Here is a 22,256-nt window from a genome sequence, read left to right on the forward strand (position 1 = left end):
GAAACAATAAAGATTAACTTAAAAAGAAAAACAGCGTTTAAAGAGATTCGTAGAAAAATGTTTCAGAGAAGAGTTATGTCCAATTTGATAAAGGATGTGAAGAAATATAAGAAAAAATCTAAATTTTATAAGAGAAAAAAAGAAATTGAAGCCATTGCAATTAAAAAGGAAACTATTCATTTTAATTTTGAACAGGATGCGTACATTAGATAAAATGGTCAATGTACTGAAATCACAAAGCAAAAGGAAAAGACTAGTGAAAAGAACAAACTTTTGTAAAGTGTTTTTAGGAGAATGGATGCATAGTTCAAGTAGTGAACCTTTTTTTAATGAAGAGAGTTATTTTCAAAGTAATAGTTTGCTGCATGCAGTTGACACCAGAGGTCGTGCTTATGAAGTGAAAAATGGTTGTATAATGGAGAAGGAGAAAATGGTTCCAAGAGATGAGGAACAAGTGATGGCGGATGAGGCTATGGGGAGACGTCCTAAAGCCCCAGTGTACACTTGGAATTGTAGTAGTATTTGCACTGTGCGTCAGGAATCTATTGATAAATTTCGTGAGTTTCTAAGAGAATATAGTAAAAAAAGTGTTAAACAGAAGATTAAGGTGCTTCAAAGTCTAGATCCATGCAGAGTGAGAGAGAATACTGGTTTGCAGGGACATTCTCTGGCTTGTCTATCTAGAAAAGTGTGTAAAAGTGTTTTTCATCATTTTAGGATGCTGGCTGTTCATCATACTGAAATGAGAAAGTTTGTGAGACGATTGTATTTTGCTAAAAGTCCAGCAATAAAGTTAGATGAATTGAATAGGGCTCTGTTCCGTGGATCGGTATCAGATGTAGAGAAGGTTACTGATGAAATTCAGTTTTGTTACTTTGGTCCAGAACAAGAGAGTGCAGGTAATGACACAGTTATCGAGGAAGATGTGGAAGAGAATGTAGAACCCTCTGTTAGTAAGAAATTTGATGATCAAATGACAAAATTTGCAATCATCTCTAAAGAAAGACCAAATATTACTTGTATTTGTTGCCGCAGAAGTCATTATAAAAAACAAACCAGGAATGTTGATCTCTACAGAAAAAGTGAAAATGAAGATAATTATAAGTGGAAGGATTTTGCCACATATATATTTCTTGAAAATTGTTTTGAATTGGGTGAAGATCAGCGTATTTGTAAATACTGTTACAACAAGTTAGAAGAAAATAGAATGCCGACCAGAGCTGTACATAATAATTTAGAATTGGATGCTATTCCTGCCGAACTTTCTGAATTAAATACATATGAGTCTATACTTATTCAATGTGTTCATCCCTTCCAGACCATAGTAAGTATGGAGCCCAAAACTGGTAAATTACCTCCTTCAGATTTACTGAGAGGTTTAAAAGGAAGAGTGGTGTATTTGCCCTTGGATTTGAAAAAAAATATGGAAACTATTGATGCAGATACTTTGGAAACTGAACCATTAGTTATTCTGGTTAATGGTGTACCTACAAAGAATAAGAAGATTTGGAAGGAGCTAGTAGATGTACGGAAAGTACAAAGAGCAAATTTGTATTTGAAAAGGAATAACAAATGGTATGAATCAATTTATATAGAAGAAGAAGAAGAAGATTTACAAGAAGACACAGAAACACCAATTGGTCAAATTGAAAAAGTGGACAAGTCAAAGGAAGGAGAAATTTATGAACATTTTAGCATACATCCTCTTCATTCAAAAGAAGTTATGGGAGACACTATTGATCTGTTTCAGATGAAGAAAGCAAAAGGAACTCCCGTGAGTGTATGGGAGGAGAGCTTGGAAGCTCGATGTTTTCCCCAGCTGTTTCCTACAGGAAAAGGAGGACGATACGATGAACGTCCAGAACAGATTCCAGCATCTGAGTATCGGACTACAAGACTATATGCAGAAGATCCAAGATTTCAACAAAGTATTCCTTATTTGTTCCATCTTTTATTTGAAAGCGACTTGTCTGCATTGTCTTATGCAGTAAATCACATTTTAAAAAGTGGAGTACATTTACAAAATGTGTCTGCTAAGGATTTTATGGAGAAAGTGCAGCACCGAGATGATCATTTGGAAACACAACTGATCAATCTGATGGCTTGTCAGCGTGGAACAAATGAATATTGGTACCGACGCCATGGTGAATTAAAATGCATGTTACGGAATTTAGGAACACCAACATGGTTCCTTACCCTAAGCTGTGCTGAGTACGCTTGGGATGATTTACTGGATTTTCTACGAGAGGCAAATTCAAACATTAAAAACATCGAATACAAGACAGCAGGAGAACTGTGCTCATTGGATCCGGTTAATGTTTGCAGATATTTCAATCATAGATTTGAGGCTATGATGTCCTTCATCTGCAATAAAAAAAATCCACCTCTTGGAGAAGTTGTGGATTTCTTTTGGAGAAAAGAGTACCAGGCAAGAGGTGCTCCTCATATTCATATGCTGTTGTGGATCAAGGATGCCCCAAAGTTTGGAACAGATACTGATGAAGCAGTGTTATCTTTTATTGAAGAATATGCAACATGTGCTATACCAAAAAGCACAGAAGAGAAAAAGTTAAAAGAGCAAGTTTTACGTTTCCAAAGTCATCGGTGTGGAAAATACTGTCGACGGAAGTACAAGACAAAAGATAAATTCTACACTAAATGTCGATTTGGATTTCCTAGACCTGTTCTTTCAAAAGGAAGAGTAAACAGTTTTATGTCAGCTGTGAGACATACTATTACAAGAAAATCACCTAAGAATACCTACAACCTAAAAAGAAAAGAAGAATCAAAAAATATAAATGACTACAACCCAGTCATTTTATCCATGTGGAATGCTAACATGGATATACAGTATGTAGCTGACAATTCCATTGCTGTTGCTCGATATGTTACGTCTTACATTACGAAATCAGAAAAAACTGAATTGAAAGAAATGTGGGAAGAGATTTCTCACGAGAAGACTGTCAGTAAGAAGCTGTACAGTTTCAGTTTAAAGATGTTATCGCATCGAGAAATTGGATCCTACGAATGTTCAGATAGGTTATCTTCTGCAAGTCTCTACTCAAAATCAAGAAGAATAATTTGGGCAAGTTTAGGCCTTGCAGCAATGAGAAATCGGGTACTGAAATCTGTTGGAGAAATTGAATATTTGGCCGAGAATGACCCAGAAAGTACAGATATTTTGAAATCAAACATGTTGGACACATATTACCCAAAGAGAAGTGTTCATCTAGAGAACATGTGTCTCTATGAAGTGCTGCAGAACTACATTTATTCACGGAAAGCTGCAGAAGACATCAACAATGGAAAATATAAAGTCATTGGTGAGGAAGGATGTTTGGTGAAGCAAACAAAAGGAAGTTTGATAAATCACCGGAAGCTGAGTTGCGACACTACTGACAAAAAGGAATTTTACTACTTGGCTCTTTTACAGCTGTTTAAACCATGGCGTTCAGAGGACGAACTACTGGGAGAATTTCAAAGCTATGAAGATTCCTTTAATGCTTGCAAAGACAGCATAGAATGCAGTACTTTCAGAAATTATGTGCAAATGTTAAATGAAGAAATTGAGCAGGAAACTTCAATTGCAGCTGAAGTAGCTAGAGACAGTTCTCAAGACAGCCAAAGTTCTGGAACACTCAGTCAAGATCCCCTAGGACAACCAATCGTTGAAAATGAAGCTGCAATAGCAATGACTGAAGTGGAAACGGCTATGAATCAAGCTCAAGAAGAATTTATAGACTTACCAAATTTGGAAAGACAACTGAATGAAGAGCAGCAACAAATTTATGAAGAGATCAGAAACAAAATTGATCACGGATTACAACATGAAAAAAAAGAGTGCTCATGCACATCATTTCAACCAATCAGGATGTATGTAAGCGGACAAGCTGGAACTGGAAAAAGTTTCTTAATGAAAGTCATCAGAAGCTACCTACAGCAAAAAACAGATTCAACTTTGTCTTGTGTGGTTACTGCTCCAACTGGGTTAGCAGCCTATAACATAAAAGGAATCACCTTACATCGTTTGCTAATGTCACCAGTGGAGCATGAGAACAAAATACAATACCACAAGCTAACTGGAGAAGCATGCTTGGAAGTTTCAAGAGTATTGAAGAAGATGCAAGTTCTCATTATTGATGAGGTGAGCATGGTATCAAACTTAATGCTTGCCTTTGTGCATTTAAGAATGCAGCAAATTCTAAGGACAGACTATGACGTGTTATTTGGTGGAAAACATGTCATAGTTTTTGGGGATCTTCTACAGCTTACTCCAGTTAAAGGACAACCAGTGTTTAATACTGTGACACATGAAGACACAAAGAAGTCATTGGGAAGCATTGGTAATGCAAATATTTGGTCCTTCTTTGAGTACAAGGAACTTACTACTAATATGAGGCAAGCAAATGATGAAGAATATGGAAGTATTCTGAAAGATATCAGAATTGGACTACTCACTGAAGCTGGCACGAAAGCATTACAGAGTTGGTTGCTACATAATTTATTCCCAAAGGAAGAAATAGTTGCAGCAAAAATATACAAGAACATTGCAGAAAAGAAAAGTGTCATCTGCTTAATGCCAACTCTACGTGAATGCTCAATATTCAATGAGGAACTTTTGAAATTGGAAAAGGAAGAGATTAGGAAATTGGAAGCAGTGGACAAAATTCAGCATGAAAGAATTACTATTACATTAACAGGCAACCTGAAAAATAAATTGGATTCACTAGAGAAGAACATTTCCAAAACAGCTGGATTAGAAAAAAATCTATATGTTTGCATGAACTGTAGAGTATTTTTAAGGAGAAATTTGGATGTTGAAAAAGGTTTAGTGAATGGAGCTATGGGAAGAGTTGTGGGTTTTATTAATTACCAGAAAAAAGATGGAATTGAATGTTTAAAAATAAAATTTGATCAGATGGAAGAAGTTATAGACATTTGTCGTTGTACAGTTCGTTTCATGCTTGTGAAAGACTTATATGTACGTAGGAAACAGTTTCCGTTTTCTCTAGCATATGCTGTAACTATTCACAAGTCTCAAGGATTGACTGTAGATTGTGCTTTTGTAAACATTGGTTCAACTGTGTTCAAAGAAGGTATGGCTTATGTTGCTTTGTCACGAGTGAAAACATTATCTGGTTTATTTATGATAGACTTTGATGACTCAAAAGTTAGTGCTGATGCAAATTGTGTAAAGGAGTATAATAGATTAAGAAGAACCTATGCTCCTCATTTAGGTCAGTATCCTGTGTTGGAAAAACGTGTTGTTTCTCGAAAAAGGAGAATTGAGAATATCTATAATGAGGATGTAGAGAAGAGAAAAAAAAGAGGAGTGATGTAATTGCAAGCAAAAAGAAAAAGGAAAATGTTGAAGAGGTTGTAGGTTGTCATTTTGAAAATAGCTCTGGTGTCAACTGCTACGCTAATGTAGTGCTGAATGTTGTATTTTATCTGGAAAGTTTGAAAGAACAGATAATAGTAAATCAGAGAAAAAGATTCTGTTCTGAGTTGAGTCTCCTTTTTGAAAAGCTGAATAATGATAAAACTAAAATAGAAAGTGCTACTGAAATTAGAAAACTTTTAGATGTATGTTCAGGACGAACACAGTTTTCTCAAAATGTACAGCAAGACGCACAGGAATTCTTGATGTATTTTCTTCAGGTACTGGAAGAAGAAGGGGTACACATTGAAAATATGTTTGGTCTCTCTTATAAATGGGAACATAGTTGTGAAAACTGTTTCCATACATGTGGCTCTAATGTTGATTCTGAAAGGTTTATTTATTTAACATTGCCAGAGTGTAAAACAGTCACTTTTGCTAAATTAGTTAAAGATGCTAATCATAGCATGGAATGCAGTGAGTGTAAATTGGACATGTTTTCAACATTAATTTTAAAGGAATACGGACAGTATGTAATTTTAATGATGCAACGATGTAGAGCTGATGGTACAAAATTGGATACTTTAATAAAGAAGTTTATAGGACAGCAATTATCAATTTCAGGAAAAACTTTTGTAACAGTTGCAATAATTTTCCATGAAGGACCTACTGTAACTTCAGGACATTACACAGTTTATCTTAAATGTGAAAAAGGCTGGACACTGTGTAATGATTCCCAATTGATTTTCAAGCAATGTTTGCCTTTTGATTTAGCAAATTCCTATCTAATCTTCCTGAAACCTACATTTTAGAGAGAATTGGCAAGATCTGTACAAAACAATTTTACCATTTTATTGGATTACCATTGGAATTTTCAAATAAAAACATTTTTTAAATTACCATTTGGCCTAAAGGAAAGGTAACCAATTGTATTGTGGACTTATTTAATTCCTAATTAATCTTTCGGAAACCAAAAATTTGGAGAGAATCGGTAACATCTGTACAATTTAAATTTTGGAATTTTATTGGATTACCATTGGAAATTTAATCAAAAAAGATTTTTAAAATTACCATTTGGCCATATGGAAAGGTAACCAATTGTATTGTGGACTTATTTAAATACTAATTAATCTTTCGTAAACCAAAATTTTAGAGAGAATCGGTAACATCTGTACAATTTAAATTTTGGAATTTTATTAGATTACCATTGGAAATTTAATCAAAAAAGAATTTTAAAATTACCATTTGGCCTAAAGGAAATGTAACCAGATGTATTGTGGAGTTATTTGAGATATATTATTTTTGTAATTATGCTTCTGTTACAAAATTGTCTGACGGTATTTTAAAGAAATAGTTATTGTTATTAGATGATATTTTTTTTTAATATTTTGCATTTCTATAATGTTATGTTTAAGTGAAAAGAGATTCTGGGCTTTTTTAACCCCTTCCCCGCTCATGACGGAACCGTTCCGTCATGAGCCACGGTTGCCGTGTGCTCATGACGGAACGGTTCCGTCATGACACGCCCGTTGGCGGCCGCTCCGCCTACGCGGCGCTGTTTCCCCGCCTGTGCGGGGGGACAACGCAAATGGGCGGAGTCATGACGGAACCGTTCCGTCATGAGCACAGCTCAACTGTGGCTCATGACGGCACGGCTCCGTCATGAGCACAGGCCCACCGCGCTGCCCCCCTGCCCCCCCCAGCGCTGCAGCGGAATGTCCGCAGCAGCGAAGGGGTTAAAACAATCTTTGAGATTGTTATTTTTTTTTTGCCCGCTGTTAAGTGATGAATGCAATTGCTTTCACGATTTATAGTGAGATGCAATATATTCTGAAAACAGCAAAAAAATGGCAAAAAATTGTTTTTAGAAAATATGTAAATACGTGTACTGTATTATATAATGATTTATTAAATATTAATACATTTTTTTTTTTTTCAGATTGTGAAAGAAAATTTTGGGAAAAAAAATCCATTTTTACAAGTAATTTCAATTAAATTTTAATTAAAAATTAAATTGTTGGGTGGGTCAGGTAAGTCAGAAATTAGATGGTCCCTTTCTTCCACTTCTCCTCAAACAGATTTTCAGTATTTAGTTATTAATACCTCAAGCACCTTGTAATGTGGTAATTGTTTTTTAGTGTTAAAAAAAAAAAAAAAAGTTTTTAAGAAAAAATTAAAAAAAATTGAGAGGTAAGGTTGGCTCTTAAAAGAGCCGTTGTGTTCATGCAGGGACAGAGGAAAGGAAGAATGGGAACATTAGCTGGTAGGACAAATGTGCTGGTCTATTTTGTTGTTAATGAGGGGAAGACTGGCCTCCCTATGAACAATTAGACCATGGCAAAATGAACACCGCATTGTAACCCTCGCAAACCGAGGGTTAGTTTCCACAGGATCAGAAAAAGGTGAATCTGCCCCCACAGATGAAGGGCTCTGCTGAGCTTCCGAAGAAGGACTCGGCTGAGCTGCTGTGGATGTGCTTGGTCGACTTACTGAAGGGTTTCCTCCAGTATGTCGAGCATGTGTCCTAGGGTGTACATCCTCAAGGTGTCGTAACATAGTGTGATTCCCGAAGGAATACTTCTTGTTAGGATTACCTCTTGAAAGTACACGCTGGCACAGCTTACAAGTCACCAAAGCAGCATTGACTTTTTTCTCGCCCTCAGGAAAAGTAAAATACTCCCATATAAAAGAGCTCTTCTGTTTCCTCTTTCTCTGCCTGATGGTGGTGCTGCTAGCCTCACTCTCAGCAGAGGAGTGCTGGTCTGCCATCGTATCCCAAAGACAACTCAGCTCTTTCTCCTAAGGGATCACAAGCAGAAATGAGGGGAATGGGTGTGGTGTAGGAGAGTTCTAGAACTGAAACTACTTTGAACCAATCAAAAGTTTTGTTTCTTGATCACATGACCCACCGTGCGCGTACGTTACGCTTACGGTGCGCTTACGGAGCGCTTACGGAGCGCTTACGGAGCGCTTACGGTAAAAGTACGCATGCGCGTAAAAAAAGACACGCGCTCGCGCACATGCGCATAACAGGCACGCCCAAACACTTCCGCGTGACGTGCGTGTGTAGCGTACACGCTTACGCGCCGCGTACGCAGTACGCACGGCTACGTAAATTGCGTAGCCATACGTAAAAAGAGTAGAAATATTACGAACATTACGCAAACCGTACGCTTACCGTAAGCTTACCGTACGCATACGTAAAAAAAAATAAAAAAAAAAAAAAAAGGAAAAAAAAAATCAGTATGTTATACTAATATATCTTACCTGTTTGGAAAAAAAATGAGAAAAAATAATATATTGCAGAATTTTTAAAAATTAAGCATAGTGTTTTAAGAGAATATAAAGTAAAGAAATAAAAAAAAGTAAAAAAGCTTGCAAATAAAAAAAAAAACACGTTTAATATAAGAATTTGTATTAAAAAAAACCATACAAAATCAATGAAAAAACCATGGGAATCACACATGTTATAGGTAAGAATTAGCATTTAAAAAACCATACAAATTCACTGAAAAAACCATGGGTTTCACACACGTTATAGTTAGGAATTAGCATTTAAAAAACCTTGCATATTCAGTGAAAAAACCATGGGTTTCACACACGTTATAGTTAGGAATTAGCATTTAAAAAACCTTGCAAATTCAGTGAAAAAACCATAGGTTTCACACACGTTATAGTTAGCTGGACATTTCACTTATAAAAAACCAATGAAATTCCCCCGTTATAGTTAGTTAAGCTAACTATAACTTGCGCACCCGCAATCCACTGCTGATGACGTAACATATTACATCACTCATGACATGGTCAGTGACATCACTCATGACATCACTGATGACATCTCAAATGACATCACTGATGACATCATCCTTGTGACAGAGTGGTAGACCTCCTCTCACCCTAATATAACCTTTGATACAAACATTCAAAAATAGAGACTGAAATTTTCAAAAAAATGGACATACCAATACCAGTTACAACAACCTCTTCAGTAATTCTAAGATCCACATACACATCCACTCATTCACCAACAGTCCTATACAGTCACTCATACATGTACTCACTCATCATATGTACTCATACACCTATACATCCTGTTACACAATGCCACTCATCCATAGAGTTACTCACATACATAGTCACTCATGCTAATAAAGAATCAAACATACATTTACTTGCATATACAGTTATACACACACCACCACACTTACTTCTACGGAAACTTACACATACTTACTCTTTTAAATAATCACATATAAAAACACATACTTATTCATACAGGAACTCTTTCAATCTCTCACTCTCACATATACTCACTTATATACACCAATAGTCACATATACTAGTTTAAAACATATGTAGTTACTCATAAAGACACTATTGAGACAGTCATTCACTCACTAACACACCCATACACACACTCATCCAACCATACAGTCATGCACACATGCTGTCTTCAACACATACAACCAGAGAGTCAATCATTCATGCACCTATGCACTACGTAATACCCCCCACCGAACCATGCAGACACTCAGACTGATACTCAAAAAACAACCTAATATCCTATATAAACACCCATGTAGCTACTCACCAACCCATGCAGACACTTATACACAAAGTGAGAGACTGATACAGATAATTACATATTTAAACATTACTCACTAAGCCATGTATTCACTAAGATACACTTAATCAGTCAGTTACACAATCAATTTTTCAAAAACAAATCATCCTTTTAGACACTTATATACCCATTTATTCTTCCATCGACCTTTAGATATACATATATAAAACATATTTAATTTTCAGAAAAACACACATTCACTGGATGATGTCATCAGTGATGTCATTTGAGATGTCATCAGTGATGTCATGAGTGATGTCACTGACCATGTCATGAGTGATGTAATCAGCAGTGGATTGCGGGTGCGCGAGTTATAGTTAGCTTAACTAACTATAACGGGGGAATTTCATTGGTTTTTTATGAGTGAAATGTCCAGCTAACTATAACGTGTGTGAAATCTATGGTTTTTTCACTGAATATATATATATATATATATATTCCGCTCCTTTGCACCATTGACCAGCGAGTCACTCTTTAGGCGGGTGCTCCGTCGCGGCGATGCCTCGCGATAAATTTTTTCGCAACCAACTCCTTGTCTTACACCAGGAAATCAGCACTCACGGGGTCCAATTGCAGCACATATCCTTTATTTAAAACGCACAGCAAACAAATGTTTGCTGTGCGTTTTAAATAAAGGATATTTGCTGCAATTGGACCCCGTGAGTGCTGATTTCCTGGTGTAAGACAAGGAGTTGGTAGCGAAAAAAAAATCTATATATATATATATATATATATATATATATATATTCACTGAAAAAATCATAGGTTTCAGGGGCGTTATAGTTAGCTGGACTTTTCACTTGTACAAAACCATTGAAATTCCCCCGTTATAGTTAGTTCAGCCAACTATAACTCGCGCGCACGCAATGCACTGCTGATGACGTCACATATTACATCACTCAGGACATGGTCAGTGACATCACTCATGACATCACTGATGACATCTCAAATGACATCACTGATGACATCATCCGTGTGATAGAGTGGCAGACCTCCTCTCCCCCTAATATAACCTTTGATACACACATTCAAAAATAGAAACTAAAATTTTCAAAACAATGGACATACCAATATCAGTTACAACAACCTATTCAGTAATTCTAAGATCCACATACACATCCACTTATTCACCAACAGTCCTATACAGTCACTCATACATGTACTCACTCATCATATGTACTTCATACACCTGTACATCCTGTTACACAACGCCACTCATCCATAGAGTTACTCACACACATAGTCACTCATGCTAATAAAGAATCAAACATCCATTTACTTGCATATACAGTTATACACACACCACCACACTTACTTCTACAGAAACTTACACACTTATTTTTTTAAACAATCACTTATAGAAACACATCCTTATTCATACAGGAACTCTTCCAATCTCTCACTCTCACATATACTCACTTATATACACCAATAGTCACATATACTAGTTTAAAACATATGTAGTTACTCATAAAGACACTATTGAGACAGTCATTCACTCACTAACACACCCATGCACACACTCATCCACCCATACAGTCCTGCACACATGCTGTCTTCAACACATACAAACAGTGAGTCACTCATTCATGCACCTATGCACTACGTAATACCTGCCACCGAACCATACAGTCACTCAGACACTCATACTGATACTCAAAAAACCAACTAATAACCTATATAGACACTCATGTAGCTACTCACCAACCCATGCAGCCACTTATACACAAAGTGAAAGACTGATAGAGATATTTACATATTTAAACATTACTCACTAAGCCATGTATTCACTAAGATACACTTAATCAGTCAGTTATACAATCAATTTTTCAAAAAAATAAATCATCCATTTAGACACTTATATACCCATTTATTATTCCATCGACCTTGAGATATACATATATAAAACAAATGTAATTTTCAGAAAATCACACATTCACTTGATGATGTCATCACTGATGTCATCAGTGATGTCATTTGAGATGTCATCAGTGATGTCATGAGTGATGTCACTGACCATGTCATGAGTGATGTAATATGTGACGTCATCAGCAGTTCATTGCGTGCGCGCGAGTTATAGTTAGCTGAACTAACTATAACGGGGGAATTTCAATGGTTTTGTACGAGTGGAAAGTCCAGCTAACTATAACGCCCCTGAAACCTATGGTTTGTTCAGTGAATTTCTAAGGTTTTTTAAATGCTAATTCCCAACTATAACATGCCTGAAACCTATGGTTTTTTCAGTGAATTTCAAAGGTTTTTTAAATGCTAATTTCTAACTATGCCTACAGAGATAGGACATGTGAAGAAAGAAGAAAAAACGCACAGAAATAAAAAAAAGAAATGCAGAAAGAAGCAACAGAAGTCCTCAAATACGAAGAAAAGTGCAGGAAGAAGGATAACGTGCAGAAAGAACAAACAGAAGAGCAGAAAGAAGTCTTGTTGCAAAATCATCCTGTACCCTCAACTTTTTCAGACGGATACTGGTGGTAACTGAGTCTGACTAACCAGTCCTAGAGCCAGTGCTATGTTAAAAGACACTCAGAATACAGTGAAAACACCTACATACACTAGGGAACACTATGTGTTGGGGTCCCCCTGTGATCAGCATGACCTCCTCTGTAAGCCCCTAGTATATAATAGGGCAGGGGATTAAAACTACTTCTTAAAACGCGCCACAGGGCGTGTTTTCACACGTCACCTCAGGCCCTGTCCCCTCACTTCCCCACTGTGTAAACACGCCCTGTGGCCGTTTTAAGTTGGGAGATTAAGTCTCCTTGAATCCTGAGGGTCCCTAGGGTTCAACTAGACCACTAGGTACCTCCAGTAAGCTCCACAGAGCTGCGTTGCAGAGAGGTGTAAAAAGTGGCATGGCCTGGACCACCTCTTTGCAACGCAGCTCAGTGGCGCTTACTGGAAGCACCTGGTTGGCTAGTTAGCCCCCAGGGGCCCTCAGGATTGAAGGGGAATTATTTCCCCAACTTAAAACGCGCCATAGGGCGTGTTTGCACACGTTACCTCAGGTCCCGTCCCCTCCCTTCCCCACTGTGTAAACACGCCTGTGGAAAAGCAGCCAGTTACTGTCGAACGCCCAGGCTGTTGGCGCAAGGACGCCTCTAATTTCCCATAGCAAATAGTTACCAAATAAAGAGACAGGTGCTGGAAGCTGGAACGCAAGAACAGGGTTTATTTCTCATGAGGAGAGCCTGTCATTTCGGACACGCACACAGAATGTCTTCAGGAGGTGCTCTAACCACATCTCTGAGGCCTGGCCTCTTATACACAGGTTTATTGCTTTATTACACGTGACACATTCTTGTTGAGACTTTGATGTACGGAAAGACATCCTTGGAATCCCCACTTCAAGCTCGTTCCCACACATATCTACAGTAAGTGATGGCTATTCCACAGCAGGATACTCTGTCGATTCCCGGAACGGGGTATCTGATCAGATCGCATGGGGTGGGAGGCCTTTGATTAGTCGGAGATCCTTTGAATCGGGGCAACTGCTTACAGGAAGGGGGCCAATAAATGGCAGCTTCAGGACCAGGTGGTGGCTTGGGAGCGGGGCAGGGCAGAGGAAGGGGGTTCATCAAAGGACGGGGAGGTGCTGGCCCCGGGGGGGGTTTTTCGCTTCCGCGGTAGGGTCGCGCTGGGGAGGGGTGTATGGTCAATGCCCGAGAGAGCGGGGGGGGGGTGTTCGCAGCGCCAAGGGAACGCGCTGGTGATCGGCGAGGGGCAGAGGGGCCATGGCGCTTTCAAAATGGCTACTGCTTAAGTGAGCGTACGGGCCTGAGAGGGGACAAGGTGGCGCCGATTATGTTGACATCGCAAACCAGATTTTAACAGTCCTCCCTTTTCAACATATCTAGCCAGCTTGTCTAGCCGACATCCACCTTCGTTAAATTCTTAGCCACGACATCGTAAATGCTTTCATGCGTTCCTGTTTTCAAAGTACAGAGTCTTAGGACAGACAGGAATAATCTGACACAATTGTACATAATTACATGTAGTTGATGTGATAGGCGAGGAGGTAGCGCATACAAAATTACATCAGCTGCGTCATATGTCAGACCCGGAGATAGGAGGAGGGAAGCTCGTTTGAACACAAACATGATACCGTAAAAAATGTTCTGGCAAAACAAGGAATATTACGTACATTACTTAAGGCCTAGACTTCGTGTGGATCAAACTAGACAGCATAGTCATGTGCACGGCTGATGTTATACAATTGTCATTATACAAAGTTAATGTTTCTTAACTATCAGTGTACAGTTGGAAGTGACCGATGTAATATCTTGAAAACTCGATTGGAAGATAGTCAATACGAAAGTGGTTGGGAGAGGAATTCAACTCAACATGAGTTACAGTCAGAGGAGGGGGGGGGCAATGTCCAAAAGGGAGTTCTTCTTTCCAGTCTCCTATTACAGCGAGCCATCACTGGTAAGCTCTCATTGTTCTTCTTCTTTCGTTGGCACTGTTGAGCACCGGCGGTGGAGCTAAGGTCCAGCTCAAATCCAGGTTTTCACGTTGCAGGGTGTGACCATTCTTTGCTCTCGGATCACAGTCCTGTTTTGTCCTGTTCCCTAACTGATCTTATCATAGGTACCTTGAGACGGGGTACCCGCATTTCGTTCTTCTTTTGTCAAGTCAAGTTCAAAATCCCATATGAAAAAAGGGGGGGGGAATAGGGGCGTGCTTTGGGAGGCCGAGGGAAGAGGGGGTGGAGTGGGATCGGATCAAAAAGCGGACCAAGGAGAGCAGAATCTTTTAGCACTGAGCCCATCAATCGGGCTCGACGGGCTGGGACTTCAGGCACGAGCTGATCAGTGAGCAGGGGGGCTTCGGGATAGCCCTTCTTTCTATCGCTTTCCATGCTGAGAATGGTGCCTCGTCCCGTATCTTTTTGCTCCGTGGCTCCCCCTTGGTCGAGGCCATAGATGTTCCATGATCCGCAGCCAGGCTGTGCGTCACGTCCGACCCCTCTCCTCCGATGACCGCATGTTATCTTTGAATGAGTACAAGAAACAAACTCTTAGAGAACTGGTAGGGAAGACGTTTACACACTTCATTCTCTCTCCCAACCCCAAGTAGTCGGGGAAACGTTTATCGGTCACTCTATGGTGGATGTCTATTAACTCTTATGTCGGTGTATGCTACTAATTCATTAATCATTGCTGTGGTGCAGGTTTGCGAGTGTTCCTGCAAATTTCCATCATCAGGTCTGCTAGGTGTTGATTCCTGTACCTTATAAACGTGGCAAGAAGTCTGACCTCTATCAACTTCCTAGTCTATCAAAATTCGAACCGGCTTCTCCGGTAGAGACTCGTCTTTCTAACACAAGCCCTGTTGATTCATATTTTTCTCCAGGGACTGCTAAGTTTATGAAAAAGTGCGAGGTGCTACTGTCATGGGCTCACAAATATCTGTTTCGGGGAGGAACACAAGCTAAACATTTTTCTTGCTGGAGACAATAGTTAACCTTTATCAGTTTTAGGCGATGTATCTTTAAAAACAAGGTCATCAGCTGTATTGCTTAAAATATCCAGGGACGGCTAGTACAGAACTGGGACTATTCTGGAAGGACGGGGTGCTTAGACGCTCTATTTCTGTGCAATGGGCGGGGGGATTCTGAGCGATGGAGGTGGAGTCGTTAGAGCCCTAAAACAACAAAAACCACTGACATATAGTTCCTGTTATAAGGGCCAGATTGGGAGACATCAGTCGTCTTACCTGTCCTTTCTTTCTCAGCCAATTAAGTTCCATCATTTTACAGAAAGGAGAGGTAGTAGTGTGGCAAAATACGGTTGTTTTGCTTCTGTCAATTTGTTCGAACACTGTCGTGTTTAGGCCAATTATACATATACTGAGGAGGTACAGTGTCGTCATCTATTCAAAAAGAGGGCAAGGGAGCCTTCAGCGAGAGAGAGAGAGAGAGAGAGAGAGAGAGTGAGAGAGAGAGAGAGAGAGAGAGAGAGGGAGAGAGAGAGAGAGACGTGCGCATCAAGTAGGCTATTTGGTACAAGTACGACATAAAACGAGAGAGAGAGAGAGAGACAAACGTGTACGATAATAGGCTACTTGGTGTACACACAACATAGAGCAGCACGGGTCAGTTTTACGTACAAAAACACAAGCTGGGGGAAAACATAAATTCAACGTTCACTACACACAAATACCGGATAGGGTGTAACAGTACATACATCAAGCACAGAAACCTAAGACGAAGACACAGAGCTATTTTGGGTCAGGGGACCTTTCCTTTCCTGTCCTTTTTCTATGCGTGCTGCGTATTTTCAGTATTTTCCGTAATTCATTTTTGGGGGGGGGGGGGGGGGGTCGGACTTTTTACTCCCCTCCCTTTCTGGGCAATTTTGTTGGAGGCCTCATTTTTTGAAAAATACTTACTCCTCTTTTTCCGGTCGGACATTAGTCCAGTCGTGTTTATACTCACGGTGGAGCCTTCCAACCCCTGGGCAGGCGGTGATCCAAACTGAGGCAGAGGAGGGGTATCGGTCGGACGTTCAATGGCACAACTCTTATTTTCTAAGTGGATGGAAGAAGAAGTGGTGAATCTAAAACATGCCAGTATCCCTAACTTCTGGGCTGAGGGGGGGTTTTGGATGAACCCCGACCCGACCTGGGGTATTCTTAACTTCTCTTATTTAGTCAGCACACGAATCGACTCACTGGTGGTACATTTGGGTTATCAGTTGGAGTCGGGTTCGTCGTACTGAAATGACCCTTCAAGTTTCTGGTGTAAGTCACCCTCCAATTTACTAGCTTCTGGGAGAGGGAGAGTCGTTTCTTCAAACGAGGAGTTACCATATTCGGGCTTATTTTCCCATCCCCTTGATCGATAGACAAGCATTTCAGTCATACAAAGACGTTCTCTCCAGCGACCCAGGCATATGCAATACATACACATTCATACCGTACAATCAAGGCACGTACGCACAGTCATACCATACAGTTTTTCACGTTCCCAGTGATGGTCTGCACTCCACGCACCATCTCACAGCGCTTGTCTATGTCTTTCCCTACATGGAGCACGGTGCGGTCCATGTCCACTCCATTCTTCAGTCGGAACTCCGATGTAACCTACAGAGAAGAAAAGAAGGGGGGGGCAGCATTCAAAGCCCATCAGCGCGCATAAACACGAAAAAGTTCTACTTACCATGTACCAGACTAGCTGCAGGAACGTATAATACCACAGATCTTGACTATCCTTTTCGCATTTTTTTTTTTTTTGTACTATATCCTTCCTTTCTACTATACCAAAAATGCTTCATTTTATTTGTCCCTAAATTCGAGTTTCCTCTTCGTGCATTTGTTTCTCAATTAGTCGTATATTATGGGACAAAATACCATACCTTACATTCGGCAGATACCTTAAGCTACAGTCAACCATTTTCTAACAACTCTGGAAAAAGACAGGTGTGATGGATACAAATTTTCATCAATCCAAAATTCAGGCAAAAGGGTCTGCATTATCTGTCTTCTATTGTTTGGGAATGACAGCCATTATTCAAAACCTTACCAACCTAGGCGATTGTTATGACGCTGATTCCATAATTCCTTCGAAAACCCTTTATTGTGAAAATGTCAGTATACAAATACGGGCCTACAACCGTATAGGCCGGCCACGGTGCAAGAGGCGTCGAGTATCATGAGCAACACTACCTTAACGCGAAAATAGAAATAATCAATAATGAGAAGACCAGCATCAATAAGGTTGTTCGCATGCCCAGTCAGTACCCTCCCCGTCCCCCGCCCGCCATGTGCAAAAAGACCGTATACATATCCCTTAACATCAATGCCAAGTAACCGGAACGCCATAAGGAGTTGTAGGTCCCTCCTACATCGGCGCCATTTTGGGGCGAGGTCGGGTGGGTCCAGGGTACAGTCTAAATGTTTCTACTAACTAGCGGCCGGACTAGAATCCCTTTCGGCAGTTCAAAAAAAATTTCATTAACGCCAACAGAAAGAACAGACAGCATGAACCGTGACTCGAAGGTGGGGAAAGCAAAGTTTTTTTTTTCTACCGGGTCATGCTGAGGTTCCACCGGAACTGATTCCAGTTGGTAGTCTACAGTGTCTCCTGGTAATTCAAACAGAAGCTGGCGTCAGCATGAGGGCACCACCATCTCGCAGCAACGCCGTGGTCCTTTCGGAGAGCGGGACAGCAGGCGTGTCTCTCTGCCAACGCCCTGAATCAGTCTCTCTCACGGCACCAAATGGGGACAAGGTGGCTGCCGCCCGGGGCAAAGACAAGTTAATGTGGAATGATCGAGCAATAGTGGCGGTTGCCCCCACCGGAAGTCCGCGGGAGTCGAGGGCCAATGACTCCCGTAGAATCTGCAAAGCTGAGAGGACGTCGTCAAGGGTGGGGCCCATGCCCGAGCAGGCAAGCTTCTGAGTTCCAAGGTAGCCCAGAGCCATCTTAGTGGACCAGGCCCGAATCCGAAGAGCCGGCCGCCATTTTGAGAGTCCTGTGGCAGCAGCAGTTCTCCACCACAGCCACCGGAGTGGGTCCCCCGACCAACCAACTGCGGGGGCCCACTTCTTGGGTGGAACGCTAATGGAAACTTGGTGCAGAAAGGAACCTCCGCCTGGGTGGTCGTCCGGCAGGTGAAACGTTAATGGCTGTCCTGCTGCAGCTGGCCGGCGAGGGAAACGATAAGGGGGCGCTCTCTCAGCTGGTCGGCGAGTGAAACGCTAAGGGGTGCTCTCTCAGCTGGTCGCCGAGTGAAACGCTAAGGGGTGCTCTACTGCAACTGAGGAGCCTCCACCTGGGGAGGCGGGGGAGGCCTGTTCGAGTCGCCTCCCCCCAGGGCACCCCACGCCGTCTTTCGGCGCAGCATTGTAGGATGGCCAGACCAGCGCAACAACTTGCTGGACACCACCTCGGTGCGCCGTGTTGCCTCCGGCCTATTCGCACAACAGTCCGCCACTGATGCCGCCTCACAGGCCGATGGATTTTGTAGGCTTTTTTATAGCCCAAAGCCGACTAAAAGACAGACCAAAGCAGCCCAATGTTGCTACAATGTTGCTACTCCGAGGAAGGAGGGGCAGGGACTGTGTCAAGCGGACGGTGAATGCTTTGGGATGGATGTTGCAGCAGGCTGCCATGTAAATAGTTGTTTAAAAAGAGTGTTTTAACGTGTTTACCCTGTTGGAGTGTTGCATATACCTACAAGTTTTTAAAGCGTTTTAATCATACTACTTTGTTGGAGTGTTGTATATATTTGTAATCTGGCAACGAGCACAAAGATGTTACTGCATAACCAGAAAAAGACATAGCCCAATTGTGCGCGATCTAGCCCAGTTCGGCGACGCCGATGGTGGGTATCAGCAGACTTCCATTTGTGTAGGGTTTTGTCGTTTTATTGGGCGGGGTGGGTGGTAGGGCAGACATGCTTAGGCAGCGAGAGCGACGGAGCCGAGCTACCTCGTGGCCATCTCGACCGTGAGCTTGGCTCCTTCCCCTAGTTTCATATTTTTCGCGAAGGGCTATTTCCTAGTGTTTCATATTTTTGCAGGGTCAAAAGGATCCCATCAGTGGCCAACTGGTTTTGCTCGATTCCTTTTGTTTTTCTATAGCTATTTTTATGCCATAGTTTGCTAGAAAGGTACAGCGGCTAATCCATATTTTATATGTATGTCCTCTTTATTAGGGGTGCCCTCCGGTGGGGCCGGACGAGCTACCTCTAATAAATGGTCCGGGTAGAACCAAAGAACCAATTACCAATCAGTGGGGAGAAGATAGGCATGACGGGTTACAACGGGAACAAAAGTCTGCACTACCTATCTTTTCACTGCTTGCAAAGACTAGACAGAATATCTCTATTCCACGTTATTTGTAAGCAGAGAATACCTCCAAAGAACCAATATCGAACAACCAGTGTTCGGACAATCAAACAATCAAATGGTGAGAAAGAGATAGGCACGACGGGTTACAACGGGGGACAAAAGTCCGCGTTACCTACCCCTCACTACCTGCAAAGGAAGAGAGAATCTTCGTATTCTTCTCCGTTTGCAGACAGAGAATCTCCAAAGAGAACCAATGTATCAAGTAGCAACCAAAGCTAAATGGACCAATCAATGAAAAATACTAGTATTTCCAAACAATTCCAATACAAACAATCAATCAAATAGTCAAATCAGTTGGATAAAACCATTCTGCCAATCAGACGTATAAAACGTCCTACTTAACCTTACCCGGACCACGTGGACAGTTCTTCGCCTTCCCCTTCCAGCGCCCGATCGTCCTCTTACTCCAGTTTTACCACAGCACTCCTGTGGGGTCCCAGTCAGGACAGCGGGTCACTCGAGAGAGGTCCGTTCAGAATTGGTGAAGTTCACTCGATCGGCAGCCAGACGAGGGTCCTCTCCAGGCAGGTATACTCCAATCGTTTAGACGTTCACCCCATCGTCAGGACCTCTCTTACTGAACCCACATGTCGCTGATGGGCCCCGCTTTGGGCGCCAATTGTGGAAAAGCAGCCAGTTACTGTCGAACGCCCAGGCTGTTGGCGCAAGGACGCCTCTAATTTCCCATAGCAAATAGTTACCAAATAAAGAGACAGGCGCTGGAAGCTGGAACGCAAGAACAGGGTTCATTTCTCATGAGGAGAGCCTGTTATTTCGGACACGCACACAGAATGTCTTCGGGAGGTGCTCTAACCACATCTCTGAGGCCTGGCCTCTTATACACAGGTTTATTGCTTTATTACACGTGACACATTCTTGTTGAGACTTTGATGTACGGAAAGACATCCTTGGAATCCCCACTTCAAGCTCGTTCCCACACATATCTACAATAAGTGATGGCTATTCCACAGCAGGATACTCTGTCGATTCCCGGAACGGGGTATCTGATCGGATCGCACAGGGTGGGAGGCCTTTGATTAGTCGGAGATCCTTTGAATCGGGGCAACTGCTTACAGGAAGGGGGCCAATAAATGGCAGCTGCAGGACCAGGTGGTGGCTTGGGAGCGGGGCAGGGCAGAGGAAGGGGGTTCATCAAAGGACGGGGAGGTGCTGGCCCCGGGGGGGGGTTTTCGCTTCCGAGGTAGGGTCGTGCTGGGGAGGGGTGTATGGTCAATGCACGAGAGAGCGGGGGGGGTGTTCGCAGCGCCAAGGGAATGCGCTGGTGATCGGCGAGGGGCAGAGGGGCCATGGCGCTGTCAAAATGGCTACTGCTTAAGTGAGCGTACGGGCCTGAGAGGGGACAAGGTGGCGCCGATTATGTTGACATCGCAAACCAGATTTTAACACGCCCTGTGGCCGTTTTTTAAGTTGGGAGATTAAGTCCCCTTGAATCCTGAGGCTCCCTAGGGGCAAAATAGCCCACTAGGTACGTCAAGTAAGCGCCATTGCAGAGAGGTGTAAAAAGGGGCACGGCCTGTACCACCTCTCTGCAACGCAGAGCAGTGGCGCTTACTGGAAGCACCTGGTGGGCTAGTTGGCCCCCAGGGTCACTCAGGATTGAAAGGGAATTATTTCCCCAACTTACAACGCGCCACAGGGCGTGTTTGCACACGTCACCTCATGCCCCGTCCCCTCCCTTCACCACTGTGTAAACGCACCCTGTAGCCGTTCTAAGTTGAGAGATTAAGTCCCCTTGAATCCTAAGGGTCCCTAGGGTCAAACTAGCCCACTAGGTACCTCCAGTAAGCGCCACAGAGCTACGTTGCATAGAGGTGTAAAAAGGGGCGTGGCCTCATAACACCTGTCTGCAAAGCAGCTCCCTGGCGCATACTGGAGATACCTGTTGGGCTAGTTGGCCCTCAAGGACCCTCAGTATTGAAGGGGAATTAATTCCCCAACTTACAACTGGCCAGGGGGCGCGTTTGCAGAGTGCTGCACGGAGGGGGCATGGCCTCCGGCACGATGCCGGTCTTGTATTTATTTTATTTTTTTAAGAAGGAGGGTTGTGTGGCCCCCCTTCTTTTTCTAATTTACTGGCCCTGGGACCCCATCCCCAGGGCCTGCACCCTAATTTATTTTGTTGAAAAAAATAAATTTGGCCCTCCCAAGGCCTTAATCGGCCCCGGGGACCCCAACCCCCGGGTCATGGCCTTTTTTTTTTATTCTTTAGGAGGGGGCTGCGTTTCCCCCCTCCTCAGGCCACTTATGTCCCCGGGGATCCCATCCCCCGGGGCCGGCCTTTGTTTTTTATTATTTTTTTTATAAATATATTTATAGAAAAACCTAGGACATGCTGGACAAACCGTGTGTACCTATCAC

This window comes from Triturus cristatus, chromosome 4_1, assembly GCF_964204655.1.
Source record: "Triturus cristatus chromosome 4_1, aTriCri1.1, whole genome shotgun sequence".
Taxonomy (NCBI): Eukaryota; Metazoa; Chordata; class Amphibia; order Caudata; family Salamandridae; genus Triturus; species Triturus cristatus.